Source organism: Canis lupus, chromosome 32 (genome assembly GCF_003254725.2).
Source record: "Canis lupus dingo isolate Sandy chromosome 32, ASM325472v2, whole genome shotgun sequence".
NCBI classification, from domain to species: Eukaryota; Metazoa; Chordata; class Mammalia; order Carnivora; family Canidae; genus Canis; species Canis lupus.
This window is the reverse complement of record NC_064274.1, coordinates 23,716,989-23,743,015: the sequence shown is the minus strand read 5'-3', so window position 1 is coordinate 23,743,015 and position 26,027 is coordinate 23,716,989. Positions and strand designations below refer to the sequence as shown.

Genomic DNA, 26,027 nt, shown 5'->3' with positions numbered 1-26,027 from the left:
ATGTTCCCTCCCCAACTCAGGTAGTTCGTGAACTTCTAGTTTTATTACTTATTTATTTTTAAAGACTTTATTTATTTATTTAAGAGAGAATGAGTGAGTGAGAGAGCACAAGCAGGGGGAAGGGCAGAGGGAGAGGGAGAAGCAGTCTCCCTGCTGTGCAGGGAGCCTGATGCAGGGCTTAATCCCAGAACCCTGAGATCATGACCTGAGCTGAAGGCAGACACTTAACCAATTGAGCCACCCAGGCACCCTGAATCCCTGGTTTTAATAGTCTTGCTTATGGATCACATTGCACTGTACCTGAGAAGGCAGTCTTGTTTTTTTGATTTAGGATACTATGGTACATGTAAGGGTGCAGGGATGTGATGACCTGAGGCCCACAGCACCAATCCTTCCCCCTAACAATGTGCTCTGTTCATTTGTACCCCAGAGAAAGAAAAAAGGCTGATTACTTCATTCACCCAGTGTTGTATGGAGAGTGGGCAATCTACAAAATGTTAACATGTTTTTCTAAAAAAAAAAAAAAAAGAATGCTGGATTTAAAAAAGTTTAGGAAATGCTGCATATTACAGTCATATAATGGAAATTCACTTTAGTTCATCAAAGACTCGGGCAGTCTTTCAGGAAAGAAATCTGTGTAACTCTTTGATCCAGCTTTTCCCCATATTAACAAATCTCCTAACCTGTCCCCATATTTGTAGAGCACTTATTAGCATCACTCTGAATACACTTTTAGAAACTGGCTACTTTCTTTCAATTTTTACCATTCTTCTAACATCTGCCACTTTATCTTCAATACCTACTGTGTTGTGGTTGCACCAGCATTTGGGAGGTGTGGATTCCTGTGCTTATCCCCTCAGCTTGGCCACATCTGAGGGCTGCTGCTCTCATCTGTCTAGTGGTCCAAAGTACTGAGGCTGATAGGGAGCTCATTTTCCTGGTTTTTACTCTAAAAGTTTTTGGAGATACTAGATGGGGATCAAATGCCCCCTTTGTAGTAGTTACCTCCTTCTATACTCTCCACAGTTTCTATTTCATTTGTTTTTAAACTGTTGTATGTGCCATTTTAGTGATGGTTGAAACTAGAGCTTATCCTTCTATAATCTTCTGATTTCCCTCCCATCAGGCAGGTTTTAAAGGCAGAAGAAGGTTGTAGATGAACACCATCATGGATGGAACCAAGAGGGTAGACTCACATTCTCAATCCACTTGTAGTAGCTCTGTGAGCATGGCAATCTGCTAAACTGCGTCTGTGAAATGGTTATAGTGATGGTGCCTTACCCCATCAGTGACTGGAAGCAATCAATCAATGCATATGATGGAATCGGAACAGGGCCTGATTATAGTGAGTGGGTGTTATTTTTATTGAAAGTCAGTGGATGGTCAAAAGGTGCAAACTTCTAGTTATAAAATGAAGGGGTCACATGGATACAATATAGAACATGGTCACTTTAGCTAGTAATACCATATTATATATTGGAAAGTTGCTAAGAGAGTAGATCTTAAAAGTTCTCATCATAAGAAAAAGATTTTTTTAAGGGAAAAGTTTTATTTTATTTTTTTAGAGGGAGAGAAAGAGAAACAAGAGTGTGAGCAGAGGAGAGGGGCAAAGAGAAGGGAGAGAGAATCTTAAGCATGGAGCCTGACACAGGGCTCGATCTCACCACCCTGACATCATGACTTCAGCCAGGATCAAGAGTGTCCTTAACAGACTGAACCACCAAGAAAAAGATTTGTAAGTGTGTGGTGATAGATATTAACTGGTTGTATTGTGGTGGTTATTTTACAGTATATATAAATGCTGTACATGTGAAAGTAACATAATGTTATATGTCCATTATATTTTAATTAAAAAAAGCCGAATCTGGTTCTCATGACCTACTCATGGCCGACTACACAGAAAGCACCCAAACCTTAGGTATTATTGCCATTATCACCATTACTCTTTTGATAATTCGACTGATTATGTTCTCATGGTCTTGATTTATCTGACTGCAGAATGAAGATAACTTTGATATGAACCTATTAGATAAATTTTAATTCTGGCGCCTGAAGTTCCCCTTATGGAATTGATACATTATCTTGTTGTTGATTTTTAATAACTTATACCCAGTAAAGAGCAGACAATTTTCTTTCTTGCTTATTTGAAAGAATTTTCCTGCCAAACTGACCCGGAGGGTAGAAGAGCTAACCAAGTGTGAATGTGTCAGGATGTATCTAAAGCAGCTTCAGGAAGGGGGAAGAGGCAATTACGCTAAACCTTCTGGAAATGCACAATCATCAAGAAAGTCATAGGTAATGGAAAAAACAACCTGGTCCCTATTGTGTTTATTTTGTCGTTCCTAACCATTTCATTACATTTGTCACAAGTGAAGGAGTAGCTTCAGTGTAGTTTACTCTCACAACCTAAATTGCTCAGAAAAAAGAAAGTTAGGCCTACATTTTCTGTTCTTTGCTTGTTTTTCCTTTCATTTATTTACTTACTTAATTTATTTTTTAAGTAGGCTCTACCTCCAGCGTGGAGCCCAACATGGGGCTTGAACTCACAACTCTGAGATCAAGATCTGAGCTGAGATCAAAAGCCAGATACTTAACTGTGCCACCCAGGCACCCCTGCTTATTTTTCTTTTTAAACTCCATTTTGCCTCTCTTACTGTGGGAATAGTTGCTAAACAGCTTTAAGTGTGAAATAGTTTTGTGAATCAGATTAATTTCTTCATGAAAGGAAAAAAAAATTACCAGTACCAATATGGATTTATTTGTAATGGTCATTAGCCTTTTTCATCAATCAGAAATATAACCTTTTAAAAAGCAGAGCAGTTAGGTTTGAAAGCAGGTTGACTGGGATCTCTTGGGAAGTGCCTACTCTCAGTGGTCACTGGAAGAAGATACGTAAAAGAAGTTTTTGGCATAAGGGAAGCCCTGTTTCACTTAGGAAGTAGTTTTCGGATTTTTTTTTTTTCAGTGGTACTAATTATTTGCATGAAATCTTATTTGGAACTCAGATATGAAAGAAGAGGCAATAAAAATGAAGTGTGAGGACTTGTTGGCTTCTCCTTGCCCTCATTTTTTTCTTCCAAGATTATCTCTGAGGAAACCCGATAACTCCAGGTTTGAGCATCACAGTTATGTGGAATAAATGAATATCCTTGATAAATTTATCACTCTAATATGAGGTGAAATCCTTAAAAACACATTTTGCTTTCATATTTGTATTTGGGACTCTAGAAAAGGAGTTGGCGTTTTCTTCTATAAACAAGCCAGATAGTCAATATTTTATGCCTCGTGTGCCACGGTGCAAAATTGAGACTATTTTGCAGATAATTATATAATATGAAAGCAAACAAATTTCCACAAAATGTTTTGAAAAAATTCAAAATGTAATAATGATTGTTGGATACAAGTTTTCATAATACAGGTTGGCTAATGAGAAGAATTGATTTTTTTTTTAAGATTTTATTTATTTATTCTGCCCCAGAGAGAGAGACAGAGACATAGGCAGAGGGAGAAGCAGGCTCCTCGAGGGGAGCCCGATGTGGGACTCATCCTAGGACTCCAGGATCACGTCTTGATCTGAAGGCAGATGCTTAACCGCTGAGCCACCCAGGTGTCCCTGAATTTTTTTAAATAACGTTTTGCTTAATTGGAGTTCAAGTTAGCATGGCCTATAATCAAATTGATTGCAAGTGTTCATCTGTAAAAACATTTCTTACCTTGTGGATGTGCAAAAGTAGACGGCAGGTGAGATTTGGTCTGTGGGCCATAGTTTGTCAATTCCTTCTCCAGAATAAACTTCAATTGGAACATAGCAATTAGAAGATTTTAGTTAGCCAATAGAGTGCTTTTATTTCACACTGACAGCAATGAAACACTTTCTCACTGGTATCATATTGGCAATGCCTTTTCTCTTTGAAGGTGAAATTATAATACCTAGTGCTGTGGATAGTTTCAGAAAAAGAGAATTTCACATATTCTCAGTGGGAGTCTTTTCTGGAAGAAAATTTGTCAAAATGTGTCAAAAAATCTCAGAGAGTGTGCATTCACTTTGTTTGACTTAGTGATTTCACTTCTAGAATTTTAACTCAGTGAGGATTATATTGAAGTATTTATGTGCAATGTTATTTATCATGGCATTGCTTATTATAGCAAAATTTGGATGCATCCTAAAGGCTCAGCAATAAGAGGATCAGTGAAATAAATTATTGTAGAGCTATAAAAGAAAGTATTAAGTAGCCACTGGAAATTATATTGTGGAACTTTATCGACATGGGAAGATTGTTTTAAAAAAATGAACTACAGACATTATGGCATTGTATGATCCCATTACTGAATAAAAAAATATGTGAAGTATGCAAATAGAAAATAAAATGAAAGCCTACATGCCAAAACATTAATAGTGCTTATTTGCGAGATGGGGATATAGATCATTAGTAGTCGTAGCACAATAATCAGTACTATTTCTTGGGTGCTTAGCAACCGCAGGCACTCTGGGAAATGCTTTACATGCATAATCTCATGTAATCTTTAAATCAATGGTCTGAAGTAAAAATGCTTAGATCCTCTAATATAATGGGGATGCTGAGGCTTGGAGAAGTTAAATCGCTTCCCCAGTTGACACAGCGAGAAATGGGAGCGTCTAGGTTTTGTACTCAACTGTGTCTGATCCTGGAATTTTACTGTTATCTTGTATGCCATACTGCCTCTTATTTTCTTCATGCTAATTTATATTTCTAATTTTGCTCTAAAATATGAGGTGTATTTTTAAGAAAGTTGAAGATAAGAATATTGAGTGTAATTACACTAAAGCCCCTGAACTGCCATTAAATGGAACATTAAACCAATTCTTGTTCCACTACTGCTGATTCTGGGGATTTCCATCTGTCTGTCCTTTCTACTGGCTCAAGAGCTTCCATGAAGACTTGAAGATAAAAGTCATTACTCTAGCTATTGGAAAGAATGGGTATTCCAGCTACTTCTAAGTCTATAGCCTAGCCAAGAAAAATTTGCTTTATATAAGATGAAGAATAATCTTCCATATTTTAAACGTAAATTCCTTTTCTTCAGAGATGATATGACTCTCAGAGCTTTTTAGAATCAGTGTAAGAAGTGGGAGTAGTTGTCAACTGGTGACCAAAAAACTTCCTCTCACTTCTTCACTATTTCTCTCCTCCTTACCATATTCCCTCAAAAGTGGATAGGAACAGCATTAGTCCAGGAGGGGAGTGTTAACTTATTCAAATTAAAACCTTAAGTGCTTACTTAATAATGTGTCTACCAGACATAAATTATCACCTGGATTTAAACTTCATGATTCTTTTTTTTTTCCTGTATGCTAGGCCACAGATGCTATAAAAGTGATAACTATTAAACTCCGACATTTCCCATTCACTGAACAAGATGAACTGTTCTTTCCTACTAAATTGCTCTTTAAGGTAATGAGTCCAGTCACCAAATGATCTCTGTGATCATCTTGCCACTTTGGTTTGTGTGATTACTGGGTTATAGAGCATAGTCAACATGATCAATTTTTTTTTCTGACCTGTTTTGTCACATCTTTTGTTCCCAGCTCCTTGAAAACAGAATGATGGGTAAATTTATCTTTCTTAGGAGTTATGAAGAACCATAACTTTATTGAACTCAAGGAAAATGACCATTGTGAAATGATGCTGGATCACAGATAGATAGACAATAGGGTCATATAGGAGACACATGACAAATCTTGAAACACGGGTAAATTTTTTTTAAAAAAGATTTTATTTATTTATTCATGGGAGACGCACAGAGAGAGGCAGAGACACAGGCAGAGGGAGAAGCAGGCTTTATGCAGGGAGCCTGATGTGGGACTTGATCCTGGGACTCCAGGATCACGCCCTGGGCCGAAGGCAGGCACTCAACCGCTGAGCCACCCAGGCATCCCATAAGCACTGGTAAATTAAAAGAGATTATGAGCACAAATCTGGACATTGAAGTGAGCATATAATAGTCACTATTCAATCTGAATCATTTTGGAATAGGCAAAAATTAAGTTGTATGGAGGACAATAATAAATAGTTAAGTATAGTAGTTGGAGGTGGGGTGAGGGATAGAGGGAACTAGTCTATAATGGTATAAAGTCTGATTCCTTTTTAGTTCCTATTCATTTAACAATTAGCAGTTCTTAAAATTAATTTCTTTTAAAAATTAATTTCTGTATTGGGAACGGTTAGTCTCTGATTTCAGAGACTTTGTTCTGTTTTGTGCATAGTCTTAGAAGAGGGAAAAAGGAATTAGTTCTGGAGGACAAGATGGTGGCAGAAGCTCCAAGGATCATGGCCTCATATTACAGTACTGGGAAGAAAGTGGCCTTTTCTTATATTCCTTTATTCCAGAGCTCTTTGCCGACTTCCCATCAGGTTCATTGATCTACACTTAAGCCAATCACTATAAAGGTAAGTGGAATGACTGTGCTGCCCTTTAGGCCAGTCATGATTCACCCTCAGGGCCTGGGAGAGTTCAACTTTCCCTGTGGCCAAAGGCTTCTTGAAGAAGGGTGAACATAAGAGGGTTTCTTGGCACGAAGGAGAGTGAATGACTATTGGGTAGGGAAGGGAATATGTTTGCCAAAGTTGTTTTTGGCAAGTTAATATTATCAATTCTGGTTAAAAAAAAATCCTGTTATATTTTTTATTTTTTTATTTTTTTCTGTTATATTTTTTAAACATTCTTCTCAGTTAACAGTATTCTAATTCTTCTTCACATTGTTAATTTGCTAATCAAATGCATTGCTTATGGATAACAAGTCCAATATTTTAAAAATATATGAGTCAATATATAATGTTTTACTGTAATAACATTTTATTAGAGTGGATGTATTTTTACAATCACTATTTAAGGGGTACCTGGGTGGCTCAGTTGCTTAAACGTTTGCTTTCAGCTGATCTTGGAGTCCCAGGGTCTAGCCCCAGTCAGGCTCCCTGCTCAGTGGGGAGTTTGTTTCTTCCTCTCCCTCTGTGGCCTCCACCCCAGCTCGTGTTCTCTCGCTTGCTCTCTCTCTCTTAAATAAATGCATAAATAAATTATATATGTGTATATATATATATACATATATATTAAGATTTTATTTATTTTTTCATAGAGACACAGAGAGAGAGAGAGAGGCAGAGACACAGGCAGAGGGAGAAGCAGGCTCCATGCAGGGAGCCTGATGTGGGATTCGATCTGGGTCTCCAGGATCACGCCCTGGGCTGAAGGCAGGCACTAAACCGCTGAGCCACCCAAGGACCCCCATTTTTTTTTTTTTTAAAGAACCACAACCTAAAATTTCAGGATTTAAGAAATGATCAGGGGTAGGTAAATAAAGTTTACAGTTTATTGTAGGAATAGGAAGTTATTATACAAAAATGCCTCTCTTTCTTCAGGCTGTGATAATGGGAGTATTTAACTCCTATTTCTTTAGGTTTTGTTTGTTTGATTTTTTTGTTTGTTTGTTTTTTTGTGGTATCTAAATTATCTGATATGAAGAATAGTGTTATGGCCTGAACTATATTTCCCCCAAATTTATAAATTGAAAGTAACTCTCCTCCTTTTTTATGGTTGGCCAATGATTTAATGATTATGATATCAACAACATAGGCAGTAAAAGAAAAAAATTAATAAATTGTACATCATCAAATTTAAAAACTTTTATGTAAAAGACACTACCAAGAAAGTGAAAAGACAGCCCACAGAATGGGAAAAAATATTCCCAAATCACATTTTGATAAGGGATTGAGACAATATGAGGAACACCTAAAACTCAACAACAGTAAAAACCCAATTCCAAAATGGGCAAAGGACTTGACTCCAATGAAGACATTCAAATAGAGTAAAGGACATGAAGAGATGTTCACAATCCTTAATCACTAAGAAAATGCAAATCAAAACCACCATGAGGCACCATTTCATACTCACAAGAATGACTATAATCTTTAAAAATGGGAAATAAGTTTGGCGATTTTGTGGAGAAATTGGAACTCACACATTGTTGGTGGGATTGTAAAATGCTGCAGCCTCTGTGGTAAAACAGTTTGCTGTTCTTCAAGAAGTTAAACATAGACTCACTGTAAGATCCATTAGGTTGGGTCTTAATCCCATCTAACTGGTGTTCTTGTAAGAAGAGATTAGAACTCACAGAGAGACACCAGGGATGTGTGTGCACAGGGGAAAGACCATGTGAGGACATGGGCAGCCATCTGCAATTCAAGGAGAGAGGCCTCAGAAGAAATCAAACTTGCTGACATCTTGCTTGATCTTGGGCTTCCAGCCTCCAGAACTGTGAAAAAATAAAATTCTGTTGTTTAACCTATCCATTCTGTAGTATTTTGTTGACAAATTAATATAGATAGGAATTTTAATGAATACTTAAAAAAGTATCAAAAACTATAATAGGAGGTTTTACGAATTCCTCCTTGATGTAAGAACTATCCCATTTTAACAACTGAGAAACAACTGAGCCTCAGAGAGGTTAGGTAACTTGTAAGCGGAAGAATTGGGAATCACTTCACTCTAAATAGTTTCAATATATTATACAGCCTGGATAAGTATATTTATGCTACAAATTTGGTAAAAACTCATCTTACTGAATTCTTCCTATTTGTTAGGCATAAGGTGCTAAGCATGTTATATGATTTAGTGTGTTTAATCCTCACCATGACATTATGACATGTGTGCTATAATTATTCCATATTACAGGTAAGGCTCACAGACTGTAAGTCAATTTCCCTGGATCACAAAGCTACCAAAAGTTGCAGTGAGGACTGAGCTTGATAACCTGACTCTAGGGCATACTTTTTTTTTTTCCTTCTTTGAGGTTCATTCTTCAAAGTCAAGTTTTATTTTTTTAATTTATTTTTTAAATTTAAATTCAATTTGCCAACATATAGTATAATACCCAGTGTAGGGCATGCTCTTATCCAGCATCCAAACTACTTTCTATTTAATGGATCATCAGAAGGAAGATTTTATAATGTAACACTTTAATCAAAATGACACAGAGCACTCACAGTGTGGGAGACATGTCAATTCAATGGTGTGTTAATTGGTAAATGAATCTTGAAGAGATTTTTAAAAGGCAAATATGAAATATTTTTATGAAACTAGTACATACTTGGAAATAATTATTTACCATCATAGCACACAGGCTAGCCTTTTAATAAATTAGTCAAAGGATTAACAAACGAGACACAGGCAGCCCCTGAAATGGCATCATGTTACCAGAATGGCCAAGTGAATTCCACTTATGTATAGGGACATGCTATAATTAGGGCTCTAACAACAAATACCCATTGTTAGATAATTTACACATGTGACCCAAATCTGTCACAAACAGGGAGATTCACTTTGATAAAAAACTGTAAGATATCATAAAATGAAAAAAATATATATATGTTTAAGTCTCATAAAGTGGGCATTGGTATATTGCTCTTCCCTTTTCTTACCAACTTTAAGTTTCGAAAAACTGATAACAGGTCTCTCATATCAACTATGGAGAAGATGCAGAAGAAGCTGTCATTCTTGATGATAGCAGGTGGGGTCTATGAAATCAGAATGCAGCTATAAGTCTAGGTTTTTTCACTAAATGCCAGCTATACCTCTCTCTCACAGCTTAACTTGAGTCACTGCCCAGAAACCAATGGATGAATGGGAAATGCAGCAAGATGTGAAGCAGAGTGTTAATTAGTAGCAATGAATGAAAACTCATGATTTGTGAAGAACTCAGAAGCAGAACTGACTGTAGGAATTCCTGTGATTCATATAAAACATTCTGACTTTCTGAGCTGTAAAATCCTTTCTTGGTTAATTTGAGTTTTATTTCTCTTGCCATTAGTAAATTATATGTAATAAGCCATATGGTCTGGAACTAAAATTAATTCAGCTTCAAGAAATTTTGTATCATTCTTTGGTATAAATATTTAAGACCTTGAAGGGAAGGAAAAATTCTTCTTCTATCCTTCAAGTTCTTCCAGCTGGACTAAGTATTAAATTGACATAAAAAAGATTAACAGGAAAAAAGCCCAGAGTTTAATTAAGTGCATAGGGATTTTTTTTTTTTTGAGAGAGAGAGAGAGAGAGAGAAAGAAAAAGAAAAAGGACAGAGGGAGAGGGAGAGAGAGAGAATCTTAAGCAGCCTTCATGCCCAGTGCAGAGCCCAGTCCGGGGCTCAATCTCACGACCCTGAGATCACCACCTGAGCTGAAATAAAGAGTCGGACGCTTAACCAACTGAGCCACTCAGGCACCCCCCAATAATGAAATTGAATAACGAATTGACCAAGGCAGGTAGTTCTTATACCTTTTAGACAAAAGAGACAAAGACAAAGATAATAAATCTGTGAGGAATTGACAAAGGAAAACTTAATATTGGAAGCTTCAATTAGTAAGGAATGCCCAACAAAATTTGGGTAAGTAAATTCATAAAAAGTAACAAGAATTGTTCATATATCCTTCCTGGCTCTAAGTTTTCCATCTCTGGTGATTAGGATGTCTCTTTACCTCCTGGTACAGGGAGGGGTACCTTCACATGGGAGATTTCTTTTCAGCTTTCAGGAGGACAGAGGAGAGGCTGAGTGCCTTTCTTGCACAGGCTCTTTTAAGAAACTTTTATTTAAAATCCAATATGTTAAAGTGGACCATCTTGGAGTGTCCTGCCCTTGGTCCCCGTAAACTCAAAAGTTCAAGATTGAGAATGATTTCCTTTGAGTTGCATTTAGCATGGTACTGGTAGGAATAAACTTAAAAAGTGTGTCACCTTAAATCATGCCATAGAGATTTTCATACCATGGAATAAAGGATAGGAATTGGAAGAAGTGAGGTATTTAAAAAATATACCTCACTGTCTTATAAAGGGAAATGCCAATATATTCAGCAATAAACTCTCCAAAATTCACATCTGGCATACAGGGGTAATAATAATGATTCAGCACTTCTGGGGAAGAATGAGAAATACTCAAACTGATTTCTGTCAAGATTAAATGGGGAATTTTCATAAATGAGTTAGGGAGTTTTTCATGATGGCTAAATCAAACCTTTAAATTTGACTCTTAAACTTACACTTTCCCTGAATATTTAGGTCACAGTGGTTAACTAGTTTCACTTTACATTCATCAAGGGGCCTCCTGTGCTGCTGGCATAGTCGCATTACAATTCTCAAATTCATTCCCTCCCAGTCTCCTAGACCACGACATAATTCCCAGCCATATGCTCTTCTCAAACCTCCAAAGCTCTTTTTCTTTATCCTTCTTACAGATGAGCTCATTATCTGTTTTCCCAGAGGAAAAAAGCAAACAGCAGAGAACTTCTATAAGGTTCCACAACCACTTCCACACAGCTAGATGCGTCTTTCTCTTCTGATGTTACAGATGGACAATTTGTTAGTAAAGAGAAAAAATTCTCATGCCTCCACTTGACTATTAGCTCTCATCCCTTGTCTATTCAGAGACATTGCTCAGTAATTCTTGCCTCTTGTCCCTTGTATTCAAATTGGTCCTTTCTACTTGAGTATTCTTAGGCTGCAGATATACCCTAAAATCTCATATTAAAGAAAGGAAGAAAAGAAAGGGGAAAAAAGTCACTTCTGATGACCTCATATTTCCTTCCATTGTCATTCCTTTTCTCAGCTCCTATTTACAGCTGAAGTTTTGAAATTAAATTTTTATACTGCTTCTTTCCAATTCCTCTTCTATTCATTCTTTAATTCCAAAAAACTGGTATTTTAATCCCACCAGTATATCTAACTGCCCTTGTGAAGACTATTATTCACCTGCATGCTGTTAAATCTAATTGTCAGTTCCCAGCCCTCATGCTACCAACTTTGAAGCATTTGACATCTTGATCACTCCCACTCTTTGAAATGTGCTCATCACTTTGTTTCAAGGACTTTCTTTTCCTATTACCTCCCTGGCCACTCCTCAGTCCCTTTTTGATGATTCCTACTCAGATCCCTGATCTTCAAACGTTGAAGTACTCTAGTATTTAGACATTGAGATTCTTTTTTCTGTTTATACTCACACTCTAGGAAACAGCACCCAGACTGGTGATTTGCAAATCTCTACCTCCAACCAGGTATCTCTCCTGCATTTCAGTCTTATAGATCCAGCCGTCCACCTGACATTGCTACCTGGCTGTCTAATAGATGATTTAATATCAATGTGTCCTCAAACCTTCTTCTCCCAATCTTCCATATCCAGTAAAATGCCGCTCCAATTTTGGAAATTCTTTCCAATTTCTCAAATAAAAAGCCATGACTTACCCTTCTTGATCTCATCTGCTTCTTTCACAAATTCGTTTGGCTCTGCCTTCAAGTTTTTTCTAGAACCTTACCATTTTTCATCACCCCAAAACTGCCAGTCTAGTCTTATCCAACATCATTTCTCCGTGAAAGACTGGAATACTTTCTACCTTGTGTCCTTTTTCTATCCTTGTGTCTCTGATAATCTTTTCTCAATTCAGATGCCAGAATGATCCTTTTAAACATAAGTCAGTCAATGTAATTTCTCGGTGCAAAATCTTGTAGCTTCTTTCCATCACAATTGGAATAAATGTCAAAGGTCATACAACTTGCGTCCTGTGCTGAAATTGTTATGTGTCACCTCAACTTCTACTACTTTCTCCCTCATTCACTTCCTTCCCTCACACTAACCTTGGAACATTCTTCTGATAGGCCAAGTATATTACTGCCTTGGCTTTTGCACTTGTTATTTCCTCTGCCTTGAACATTCTTTTCCCCAATATTTGTAAGACTTATTCCTTCATCATGTTCAGATTTTTATTCAAATGCTATCTTCTTTTTTAAGGTCTTCTCGTACTGGTTATTAAAAACTGCAACCCTCTTATTCCTTGCTTTATATTTTTCTGTAGCACTTTTCCCCATGTGACCTAGTAGCTATTTTACTTAACTTTATATTGCCTGTCTTCCCTCCTAAAATGTAAACTCTAACATGGTAGGGGTTTTGACTTCTCTAACTCCAGCACATAAAGTGCCACCTCGCACTTAATAGGTTCTTAGTAAACATTTGAATATATGACGTATGATTAAAATTGGATGGGCATCTAAATGTAACTTCTTCAATTTTTCAGATGTGAAATAAGGTAGTGATTTATAGCATTATGTTTTTTTCTGTCGTTTAACATAAAAATTCTGTCTTATAAGAAATAAAAGGTATTCTTTGCTCTGATTAGTTGGGCATTATTATAACTGGTAGGCAATATAGGAAATTAAATGAAATTAGTCAAACCAAAGATTACACTTTTCACTTTTAACTTACAGTTATTTTTCCAAAATAGATTTTTGTTCCCTTTCACTTCAGTGATTTTGAAGGTTTCCCTATATTTTTTGTCTCAAAAATGGATTATCTCTGTAGGTCATCTGTAGAAAAGTGGCATCTGTCACATTTATAAATGGTCTTTTGAATGCCAACATAGATAGCAGAGTGAAGGAAAGTTAGCTAAAGTTGGATTTTTGAGTAATCCTCCAGCTCTGAATGGTTTCAAACTGTAGGGTGCACAGGAAATGCCTGGAGCTTCTGGTTCAATACAACTTCTCTGGCTCTACTCCAAACTGGCTTTTCTAGAATCTCTGACAATCGGCCCTGGGAATCTATCTGTACAGTGCGCCCAGGGATTCTGATGTAGGAGTTCCTGGACTTGCCTTTGAGCTATGTAGCTCTGATCATTCAAAAGATGTTTAACATCTTTCCTAGAAACCAAGCAAAAGCTCATGGTAAGAAGAAAAGTATCATAAATTTCACCCCTGTGGAGACCAATTATCTTGCTATGAATGGTGGCTTGTCTGTAGACTGTCCCCTATCCCCAGGATGCCATCTTACATATGTGCCATGGCGTACAAGGTAGGAGGGGGTAAGTAATTTCAACTAGGCTCTGCTTGATCAATACTAACCTATCACCCTTACTGAAAAAATAATTCTGAGGAAATGTCACGTAACGGTAGGTGGTTAGAATCACCTCCTGGCTCTGTTTGCTGACCTGTCATCATCTACTGCACAAATGACTACTTTTTTTTGTCTTAGGATTTTTGTCTCCTTGCTCTTTCTTTATCCTAAGGGAATCAGGTGATGAAAGGGGTCAGATTATGACACACTGTTACCATGGAGACCAGAAGCTACTCAGCTCCTGCGTGGGTTGATTTTCCCCCTTTCTAACCAGCTGTTATTCCATCAGAGTAAAAGATTTTTACCAGGTGGGAATATGAGCCTTTGAGATCTTTTCCTTTAGCTGTGGCTTGTGAGAGAGAGGAATGCCACAGAACACTTTTCATTATTCTGAGACAAAGTGCCAAGAAAATGTAGGGCTTGGGGTGGCGAAATTTCCTGTCATCATGGTGTTTGGTTTCTGGACTTGTAGTTATTTTGTTTTAAGCTTTGGTTAGCGTATTATAATTATAAATGGGAAGACATAGAGTGCTTTTAAGCACTCACCACGTGCTATGAGAGAAGGAAACGGTTATGTTCATAATTGCGAATTATTTGATAAAATTCTATCCATCCCTTTGAGTACTTACTATATCCAGGCACCCTTCTAAGTACTTTACATGTATTATTTCATTTAGCCCCACCTCAGACTATGAGGTGAATTTTATTATGTCCATTTTGTAAGGTGAGGAAGCTGAAAGACACTGAGTTTAAGGAACTTGTGTATGCAGACTTTCTAGTGATGAGACCAGGAGAAGAGCAAGGTCCACAGAGCCCACACTGAGGCCATGATCACTGCTCCAGAGAAGCTACTGCTAAGTCAGTTGTGTGTATTGTGATAGTGCTGCTCCATAACTGTAATTACGGTCATGTTCATGTTTGTATGAATGTATAAATCACAAGGATGAATCAATAGTTATTTCAGCAAGTTGTGAAATATGCTGGACTTACAGTACAGCTCACATGCTGGTGCCTGGACTATAGCCTCTGGGTCCAGCTTTAATTTCAGTAGTGGCTAAGGCTACAGGTCTCCTATAGCTCAGTCTCAACTCAACCCAGCCAAGTGCCACCTGGAGGCCAGGTATGGGTCTTTCTGGGCTTTACCCCAGGGTCTTCTCTGACTGTAGGGGCCTGTTATATTGTGCAAAACAACATCCAGAAATTGCAGGAGAGTTAACATGCCTAGGGAAAACTCTCAGACAACGGAGGTAGAGGTAGATTAGTGTGTAAAGGTTCCAGCCTTCCATTGACAGCTGGATAATTCCGGAAGGCATTCTATGTGTTTCTCAGAGGTCCTGGTAGAGAAAAGAATCCGTCCTAGGGGAATCCATCTGTGACCTTGAAAAGACAGCTTGCAATAGTTTTCCTCTCTCCTGTCTTACTATCGATACCCACTTATTTGCTCCTGCTTCCTGGGTTCAGTTCTTAAATAAACTACCTGCATCAAGTCTTTGCCTCAGGTTCTGATTTCTGGAGGAACCCAAACTAAGAACCAGAATCATTAATCATTGTTCAGAATTATGATGATTCTGCTATGTGGACAGTACAGTCACCAAAATATGGTCAAGTCCACATGCTCAAGATATACTTGTGAGTGTGTTTGGATCCTGGCTCTGTCACTATATACTTTACAACACTGTCAGGTAGATATTCTGAGCCTCAATAACCTTAAACGGAACATTGGAGAAAACACTACTACCTCATAGAATTGTTGTTAGCTTGCTCAGCACCCTGATAGGCCAGTCTTGGTGTGGCTGTGATCCTTGCCCCACCTCTGGACTTCCTCCCACCACAACCAGGCATTGGGAAGAAGGGACAGCGTGAGATAGTCATGAAGACGTACGTGTGGCCAATGAGGACTTGGAATATGCATTTTCTCTTTCAGGACATCAAGGAGAATGAAATGCTGGTCAGCAGTCTGTTTATATAAAACATGACAGAGGATTTGTGTGGCAATGTTGTCTCAACATTCTTATAAAAAATTTTATAAAAAGCATCTACTTTCCTCCATTCTCCTTAAACAAAAAACTCCGAGTCTACTGTAACGTACAGAGAGAACTCTAGGGACTCCAAAAATGCCAAAAGCTTCCGTGTAAATTATCCTTCCATTTATTAAAATGCTTCTATTTTATTAAACTTTCTGTCTCTTGCTGTTAAAGAGGTATTACAGTGAATGGGAACAGAAAGTGGGTGAATGTGAAATGTATCTAAAGTTGCCATGGAAACAGGTGGTACAACCAATCTATGAAGAGATATGTGTTCATCCAGGAAGTCTTCAAATTGTCCCCAAAGGCTGTCTGACACTAAGTGAACTGTGTAACCATGGCTGATGCCCTGGGCCCACAGTGCAGCCCTGTATCTAGGTAAGGGGGTAGGAGAAAGCTTATCTTCCACAAACAGCTATATGATTCTAAAGATGAAAGAAGTCATCTATGTGTCAGTTCCCTCCCCTGCCTCTGCAGATAACAGGGGAGACAGTGAGGAAGGCAACAATAGTGGCTTACATGTGAATTGCTCTTCCCATATTTCCTAGGGTTTTTATGTTCATTGACCAATTTGGTCCTGTAAGACAAGCAGTCTTGGCCTTACTATTCCAGCAGCAAAAAGAGCACTGAGGCACAGAGGGATTTGTTCAAGGTCATACAAATAGTAAGTAATTAAAGTGGAACTAGATTCCTAAACTCTTGCATGTGCAACATTTTTTTTTTTTCTGCTAAGGCATAGCCCAGGAATACCTTGGAAGACTTGGGTATCAGTTCTTCTGCAATTCAGAAGAAATCCTGGTGCTGCTGGGAGCTCAGTTGAAGTGTTAAACATGGGTTTCCCTTCTCTCCAGTCTGTCCACCATTTCTCCCCATATCCAAACCTTAATTTTTTATCCTCCATGAAGCTTTTCTGAAGTTAAGTTGTACCCACATATATATCTTTCTAATGCATAGTATGGAGATACTGTGATTCATAAGAAATATAATATTTATCACTCAGGTGACCAAATCATCCAAGGTTTCTGGCTCAAAAGTTTCCCAAAAGTCTCGGAATTTCTTGAGTGATACGAATAATGGGAGCATCTTTTGTCATAATATTGGATTTCTCATCCTCAGTTTCTGAAATTGTGAAGACTCATAAAGGGGTTATTCGAGGAGACATTGGTTTGGTAAATTTCCCTTGGTGTTATCCTTTACTTGTTGCAAATAAAACCCTTCCTTCTCTTATTCTTTGGCTTGATTGTGTCTTTTGGTTTGACATCTATCAAGAGATGAATCCAGTTTCAGGTAACACGGTGAGCCCTTTGCTTCTCCTCCATTTCTGACAGTGTTGGACACAAATTAAGCATTTAGATGTCCTGATTAATAGTGTGATGATTTGCAGCCCTTTCCTACTCCAGAGCTGTGGTTGTTAGCCTTTGATTGCTGTTTAGCGTGTCCAGAAATGTGATATTTCATTTTTTCCAGTTTCTGAAATTTTTATTTGTAATTATTATTATTTGTAATACATACATTTCACAAACAGAAACCTTCAAACACCACATACAATTCCATAACCAAATATTTAAGTTTTATCAATGTTCTTCAACTACTTACACTGTCTTCCCTGTGATATTACATTTTACACTTGATCTTAGCCAAAAGGCCGAGAAGCGATTGATATTACATTTTAAGAGATAATATCCCTTCATGATTCACCTGAAGTCTTAATAGAAGTGAAGTAAACAAGTTGTTAACACTACCAGAACTCCCTATCAATTGCTGTGGCTTCACTGAGCTTCTGTGCTTACTTAGTAAATTAACTTCTAGAATCTTAGGATATTTTACTGACCTTAGCCTGTGTTCTTACAATGAGTGAAGTATTGAAAGTCTAACTCAAAGGAGTTAAAACCACTTAATATAGGTGAAGCTTATACGCATTGCAATATGCTTTCCTACTTCAGTCATTCTCTATACTTAGGGTAGGGAACTGCTATCATAAATACACTCTTAAATGAGTAATGGCTTAAACATATTAGAAGAATATTCCTGACTCATGTAATAGGCTTTAGAGGGTCCATAGATCAGAGATGCTGCTTTCCACTTATCATGAGGCTTGAGGTTGATTTAAGTCTTGCCTTCTTCAAGGAATGGCTTTCAAGTTCATCCTGAGGGTGTCTCCACTGGAAGAGAAGAGAGGAGAAAAGATTAGCTGGTTTGTATGGGCTGGACTTGGATCACATGCATTCATGTTTAATGGCTTCACCTAGTTGGAGGGGAGTGAGGAATCTAGTCTATGCACCTAGAAGATTTTGGAGCATAGTTAACAATCTGAGACACCTCTCTCCTTCATCACCCTAATGACCTATCTTCTATGTAAATACTCAGACTCAAAATTTTACCTGGAGATACCAAGAAAAGCAAAGAAAAGCAAATTTATGAATGCTTTCTTTATTCCCCCTAAAAGTTTGTCTTTGGAGGTATGGACCAGTAATCTTATGGTCTCTTAACCTCTTTCAGCACAGATTGAAGGGTTTACAAAATGTCCTTGGTGAAAAAAATTACCTGTCACAGAGGCTCTGCCTAAAGACAAACTAAAGACGGGGAGGGACACTGATTAACCAAGGAGGATTTGTAATGTTACAGATTTTCAGACTTGGTAGCCAGTACATCTCATTTCATTTGCTTGCGTATTTATTTCCCTGGTGACTGGTTATAAAGGAGAAAGTCTAAGGCTTTTGCAATTGCAAGGGAGGTGGACCCTGGCAGTTATGGAGCTGTGGGAAAGGAGACATGCTCAGGGCTTCATTTTGAGTAGCAGTTGATGGATCACCCCGTAGGGAGTGTGACTTGTCAGATTTCTATGAAATCACTGATGCCACATAGTCTGACACTTCTCTGCACCTCTTCATTAGGTTTCAAATAAAACCCTTCTTTTCCTTATTTTTTGGCTTGATTGTATCCTTTGGTTCACATTCTCTTTCTTTGTAATAACATTCAGTACCTTGGGCAGAAATTCCTCTACTTCGTCCGCCAGATTTTGCACCAGGGTGAAGCTAACCAGAAGTCACAGTACTTAGCACTTATTTACTGCTTGCTACATTTGCTTGTGGTTTTTTTCGTAATGTCAGTGTAAGATTGAGCGTTTCCTATTGTTAAGCAACTAGTAATAGAGTCTGTACAAGGTAGTCTTACTTGAGCTCATTAGTTGCACGTAGAGTCCCTCTGTTCTGGTCTTTCCTCATTCTCGGTGTTGACAGAGGGCAAGAACACATACCATGTCATTGTTCTATAGATTTTCTCTTCATTGTTTCTCTTCAGCTCAAAATTATGGCTGACCAGCATAGTTCAGCTGAATTTTCTAGTTTCAGGAGCCTGGAAAGGAGGCAGCATAGGAGGACCTTAGTTCACCTTCTCCCGCTGATACACTTGGATAACAGCTACCTCACTCAGTGTGTCTAACCCAGAAAATGAACTGAGTGTTGGCAGAACTGACTCTCCACAGTTCATCGTAGTAGAGAGGAAGCCACATCCAAAACAGCAGGGAGGACAGAGTCCCTCTTGGGAACCAAACTAACTGGCAAGACTGAATTTACTAATTTAGCTTACTCTGTTCTTTCTGCTGAAAGCCAATGTCTGTCCTCTTCGTCTATAATGGGGTTTTCCTTTCTCATCAACTTATTCCATTGTATTTTTTTAATGGTTGCATATTACTTCTTTGCTTTGTTCTTAGTTTTTCTCTCTGATGTCTTAAAAATGCAAATTGATCTGATTTTTCTGTGTTTTAGCTTGCTCGCTTTTAAGTGTATGACATATTTTAATAATTTAATAAACTTGGACTCCTAAAGGTATAATAAATACTAATAAGACAAATGCTGTCTTTAGTGGCAGAATAAGCATAGTATTTTGAAAAACTCCATACTTTTTAGAAATGAAGGTAAACAGTTTTTAAAGATGCATTTCATTTCTACCAGATTATTTCGAATCTAATACAGTTATCAACCATCCTTCAAAAGTTTACATTATGCCACTTCACTTTTGTGAAAGACCTACATTAGTACCCTTTTTTTTTTTACTAACTGAAAGAAATCCAAAGAGGATTTTTGCTTTATCGAAGAAAGGTGAAAAGTGAAAATCGCCTCCAGTGTTGTATTTGCAAGGAGCAGTTACAGAGGCGGCGCTCACCCCGAGTGGTGAGAGTGGTCCCACAGAGCCCCTTCCCCCGGAACCACGCTCGCTTAGCATCTCAGCTTTGAACTGCCATAGCTTTGAACTGCGTCTGTGAGCATCTGGGCTTTATCTCGAGTTTTTTGTGCATCCTTTAGCAAGACGTTTCCTAAGGTATCAGAAAATCCCAAGTTAACTTATTTTTTGGATCTGGGAAGGCTCAAGTATTTTTCCATGTAAATTAATGGTAATTGCTTCCTTGCCTCATGCCATTTCAGTTTATGAAAGTGTTCATAGGAATGCTCTACTTTAGATAGTGGGGGAGACTTGCATGAAGTTTGTTTTGGCCTCAAGGATGTAATAATTTCAAATAAAATCTGAATAATTCTAAAATGACTTGCATACTGATTAAAACCAAATTGAAAGGGTCTAAGAAAACAAAAATCAGAAGATGGCTGTTCTACTCTATACTATGTATTTATTCCTGTACTTTTTCTTGTTTTCCTTTTGTGCTTGCTATTGAATATAGGTAAATCATGTCATTTTGGCTTACTATTTTCAAATCATGAAGCTAATTATATTTGACATGAAGAAGAGTAGGTTATCATATATTATTTCTACCTCCATAACACCTACATTTGTCTTTTTACAAAGATGTTCTAAAAATGATATACTGAGAAGCACTTCCAGAAAGATGCAGTAAGGATCTCAAAAAATGCATTCCTCCAGAAAAACAAGAACACTGGCAAAAATTATAGAAATCAACTTTTTCAGAACTCTGAAAATCAACTAACAGCTTGTCACAATTTAAAGAGCATTTATTCAATAGAAACTTGGTAAGAAGAGCAAGCTTTGTGGATTTATTTATTTATTTATTTAATTTATTTATTTTTACTTTGTGGATTTAAAATTTTCCTTATCCCATTTCTCTCTCTCACTTTCTCAAAGATTGGGAGGTTGCTGGTTTTCAGCAATTCCAGAGAGTTGTCACTATGTAACTTGTCTTTTTTAGCTTGCTTGCCAGCTGCCAGGATGGCGTTAGCAATGGATATTGGATAACACCAGGCCTTGCTGGGGTGGAAAGAAACAAACAGTGGGTGCAGACACCCTCTGAGCATTCCTCCCATTCCTCTCCTTTCAAAGAAGATGACATGATTTTTAGTGTGAGATGCTGGATTGCAAAGGAACGGTGCCAGAAGTATTGCCCTTAACACTAGAGGTTTTCCCCTTGAAGGGTATCTTGCCCCTCTCCATTACAGAAAGACCCTGGGCTCACACCCTCCTCAGAGGAATCCATTACTAGCTAAGCTCTCTAACACCATTTCCTACCAGGGGGGAAAAGAAGACATTTTAAGTTTGACATTATTTAAAAACACAACAAAGTTTGGAAAAAAGTATACTAGATTAACACATGAACCAAACAAAGAGTTTAAAATAAGCAAATAAAATCTTAGAGAAATGAGGGTTGTGGCAGATACTGAAGGTTGGCTCCCTCAATGTTCTTTCCAATGAATGAGCTTTTGCCATGTGTTCAACCACTATAAGAGTGTGGGAGGCCAAAACCTATCATCAAGAAGACCTTGCAGTTTGAGTTGGATGTGTGACACAAAGGTAGATAATAAGATAAGAAGTCTGTCGAGGATTTCTGGGGAAAATCTTTGCCTGATAAATATATAGCTTTTTCTCTCCCTTCTCTTTGCCCTCCCTTCTTCCTGCTACCAGTTGCAAGATAGCTGGAGGTTGCTCACTATCTGGGCTCCATGAAGGAAAGATGTGGGGAGAAGAGACCTTGATCCTAACACTTGGAACTGCCAGCAATCACTCACTTATACATCTCTTGCTGTTTGTGAAAGGTAAGCAGTTTAATTTGCTTCAACCATTATCAGTTAGATTTTCTGTTACTCATAAGTAATTCCCAAAAGATGCAGTTAGGAGATTGGACATATGAAACAAAAAGCAGTCATTTATACAATTCATTGGAAATATTTAGTATGAAAAATAGAGCTTGAATATGTAGCTCAATAGAGGGGTTAAATAGCTAAATAGGGACAATGGAAGTAAATTGGAGAGCTAGAAAAAGAAGATCCAGGAACTTTCTCAAAAGGCATCAGAAAGGGATAAAGAGATGGACCATGTGACCAAAATTTAAGAATTATGGAAAAGAATAGTAACATTAGTATCTGAATAAACGGTATTTCAGATGGCAAGACAAGCAATAAATAGAAGTAAATAGTTGAAAAAAAAGATGAATAAGATTTACTCAAACTAAAGAAAGATATTCATGTGATGAACTGACAAGTTTCATGCAATGTGAAACAAAATAGGTAAATGAGAACTTAAACATCTGCATATGATGATGAAATGTAAGAACATCGAAGTCTAAGGGGAAAGTTCCAATAGCTTCCAGAGATTAAAAGCAGATCGCTTCAATCATGATAACAAGAATTTCATTGTTATCATGCTGTGGCAATAGCAATGTTGGATAATGGAATACTATTTTTAGAGTGTTGAATGGTTGAAAGATATTTGAATCTAGAATTTTTCCCAGCTGGATTATCATTTAAATTAATGAAAAAAACCCTCATGTGTACAGTGCTTCAAAAGATTTGCCACCTAAGGATCCTTTTTGAAAATACTCTAGGAAAGAGTCAGAAAACCACAGGCCATAGATAGGCCCAAACCGGTCTACCACACGTTTTTGTAAATAATGTTTTATTGGCACACAGTCTACTCAGTCCTGTATGTCATATCTGTGGCTTCTTTCCAGCTACGATCACTCAGTTGAGTGGTTGCAAGCAGATTGTATATAATCCACGAGCCTAGGCTATTTTCTGATAAAAGAAAAAGTTTGTCAACTCTTGCTCTAGGACAAAGTATGCATAACATAAGGGAAGTTAGGATGAGTAACTAACTTGGCAAATTCACTGCTTAAATAATAAAGGATGAGAGCAAGTCAAAATATGTCTCAAGCAGTCCAGAACTAAAGTGTTTTATGTGACGATCACACTGTCATGGAAAGGCCAGAGGAAGCAAATTTATGCTAAAGTATTTGGCTTGTTCAGGCATCACTGTAGCATAGAGGTCCTCAGGTTTGTGCTGCACGCTAGCATCACAGATAAGGAGGCATCGTTTTCATTATAGGTACATAATCAAGGCCTGGATTCTGGCCCTCATCTTTCTATCTTACTTCCTGTAGGGTGGAGTGGGGGTGAGGCCAGAACTTGTCTGTGCTGCCACACTGTGATGTCTGAGATGCTGAGGGGGGAACATGTGTGAACATATGGCTAGTGGGGCTGCAGCCGGTCAAGGCTCTGGAAAATCCCCCTAACCAATTTAAAGTGATTCTTTTCTTGAGGAAGTGTTGTCTTCCTCTAACTCATACACATTTGCCCTCTGAGTGAGCAGCTGACATTTTAGAAAGGGAAAATTTGGCTTTGTATAGGTTTAAAAGTGGTAGGAGAAAGTAATTGGATGTATGCTATCAATAAATTAGTTGTATCCAGCAGAAGTATAGAAATTGACCAGCAGAATAGTCTATCCTTCCAATGGACAATAAGAAAGGAGGGAAGGGATAAGAAAACATGATAGGTAGAAATGTAAAATAGTCCATAAGAAATAAATCTCAATGTGGTAGTAATTACAATAAATATAAACGCATAAAACTGATCCAAAGATAGAAATGCTCAGGTCAGATTTCAAAATGGTAATTGTTAAGCAAGAGAATCAAGTGACTGTATCTTCATGGAAACACAGACATGACATGGCAGTTGTCAATAATAGTTATTACGGTGCTTTTTCCATATCAAGTTAATTATTCAGAATCAAAGTAATATCTGATATCCTGAAGTCAGAGGTGGGCATCCTAAGGTGTTACTTTCCAATTAATGATCTGTTTTAGCAGTGATTCTGTTTAGTAAAGTCTTAACATGACAGTGATAAGAAAGAAAACTTTTAAAATAATTCTCAAGAGATCCTTTTGCATGGAAAAACTTCTGCCTTACCAAAAATAAAGCTTAACAAAGCAATACTTGGGGCACTTGAGTGGCTTAGTCAGTTAAGCATCCGACTCTTGATCTCAGCTCAGATCTCAATCTCAGGGTCATGGGTTCAAGTCCCGCACCATGCTCCATGCTGGATGTAGAGCCCACATAAAAACAAAACAACACAAAACAATACTAAATATTATAATTTTGAAAATTTTGATTAACTTGCTTGGAACCAAACTTGTCAGGAAAGAGCTGTCAGCTGTGATAGAAAGGATGATTAACATGTGTATAGCGTCACAGAGAAATTCACAGACTCACATATTTTGCATAAAAGTCAACTAGTTCATTATGAAGAACAGAGAAACTATAAATCAATGAATTTTTTATTACATGACCACTTGTTTGAAGTGTTGATAGATTTCATCTGTAGACTCGATTCTGTTTTTCTAACTTTGGGTTATTAAGTTGCAAACTACTGAATATGATGTAGTTTTATTTCAGTTAGTAGGAACCAAAAACCTCATCTGTTTCTATGATTAAAGGCCACACACACAAAAAAGAGAACCCACAGTGGGTGATGTGTGATTGGACAATAATTACTATTTTTCACTAACAGCACTGAGTTCCAAAAATGCATTTAAGCGCCAAAATATAAAGTCATATAAAGGACATATATGGGATTTTTTTGGAGATGGTGAACAAAAGTCATTCTAAACCATACTTACTGAGATAGATCATGGCTTTGGTCTTTCATGATGTCATCTAACATCTAAGAATGTTTGTATTGCAGAAGTGCAAAATTTCCACTGCTTTGCTACATCTGGTCTGGTAATGGGAGAGAATGATTAACATTTAGGGAATGTTATACTAGTAACCATTCCAGCATCTTTTTCACCTATAAATGTTTTCTACAATAAAATCCTTAAACCTCCAAATATCCCAATGTCTAGTCCTTTTGGTTGACATGCTAAAAATCCAAAAGAAAGAAGTATGATCTGTGAGTACATAGAGGAAGTTGGAAACCTAATATGTCAGCCTCAGCTCTATAGTCAGCATCTTGTGTCCAATAATGAGTTAAACTGAGCCCAAGGCAGGCATAGGACTGAAGAAAGGAAATACACAGGCTGACTGAGGGTGGAGCATCTGGTGAATGAAGCCCTAAAGAAAGTAGGGAAGAGGAAAGTGATAGGATTTGTTCTATGACTAACATTTAACATGTTTACCCAGGATATGGCAGGAAATCTTGTGATTACCGTAATGCTGCTGAGATTCATTTGAAAAATGGTAGCTTTAGGTGCTGCACACTTACTTAACATTCGGCTGCAGATAAATATCTACAAAATTTCTAACAGCTCTGGCTTCTTAGGCAAAATTTGGTGACCCCCTTCTAGTCAACAATATCAGCATTAAGTCAGAGATGAAAACAATCAGGGTGAATTCTGTACCTTTTTTCTTTTCTTTTCTTTTCTTTTCTTTTCTTTTCTTTTCTTTTCTTTTCTTTTCTTTTCTTTTCTTTTCTTTTCTTTTCTTTCTTTCTTTTCTTTTCTTTTCTTTTCTTTTCTTTTCTTTCTTTCTTTTCTTCACATACATTTGTTATATATTTTTTTGTCATTTGAAAAGTAATTATTGAAAACCTAAATGTCAGGCATTTTGTTTGGTACCATAGTTAGCTCTGGTTAGAATAATATCCCTTCATTCGAGGAGTTAATATTTTTGTGTGAAGACAGGGAAATGAAGAGGTAATCACAATGTGGCATATGGTTCTAGGATACTTTAGGAGTCCATAGGAGTGTCACTTGACCTAATTTCAGATATCAAGGACAGCTGCTTGGAAAAAGTGCAGTTGTTAGCCGAGAGCCAAAGCATACAAATATTAGCCAGGTGAAGGCAGGGGTGGGAGGGGGTAGGTAGCAGTGTAGAAGTATATTCTGGGCAGAGAAAACTGCTCGTGCAAGGTTCAGTGGCAAG

The 26,027-nt window shown here is 37.5% G+C and overlaps 3 long non-coding RNA genes across 16 annotated transcripts in view; 1 reads left to right on the top strand and 2 right to left on the bottom strand.

Moving 5' to 3' along the window:
- Positions 1-5,775: 5,775 nt before the first annotated feature.
- LOC125754191 (uncharacterized) lies at positions 5,776-14,078 on the bottom strand. 2 transcript variants are annotated; one of them, XR_007407770.1, is made up of 3 exons: positions 13,280-14,078; positions 7,997-8,290; positions 5,776-5,924 (listed from the first exon to the last, which is right to left on the bottom strand). It is a non-coding gene; the product is annotated as an uncharacterized LOC125754191 (long non-coding RNA). The 2 variants fall into 2 exon arrangements; XR_007407769.1 differs by having other exon boundaries at positions 8,150-8,290.
- Positions 13,616-26,027, top strand: part of LOC112644623 (uncharacterized) — a 135,686-nt gene continuing 123,274 nt past the window's right edge. For 9 of the 13 annotated variants that reach the window (XR_007407764.1, XR_004811324.2, XR_007407763.1 and 6 more), the window contains exons 1-4: positions 14,101-14,211; positions 16,476-16,591; positions 20,728-20,909; positions 21,796-21,926. This is a non-coding gene — a long non-coding RNA (uncharacterized LOC112644623). Of the gene's footprint in view, positions 13,735-14,095; positions 14,212-16,475; positions 16,592-20,727; positions 20,910-21,795; positions 21,927-26,027 lie in introns of those variants that run through there. The other 4 variants (XR_003126583.3, XR_003126582.3, XR_003126595.3 and 1 more) reach the window with 3 other exon arrangements.
- LOC112644637 (uncharacterized) overlaps positions 17,529-26,027 on the bottom strand; it is an 88,966-nt gene continuing 80,467 nt past the window's right edge. Inside the window, exons 3-4 of the long non-coding RNA XR_007407768.1 lie at positions 19,102-19,281; positions 17,529-18,089 (exon numbers count right to left, since the gene is read on the bottom strand). This is a non-coding gene — a long non-coding RNA (uncharacterized LOC112644637). The remainder of the gene's footprint in view (positions 18,090-19,101; positions 19,282-26,027) is intronic.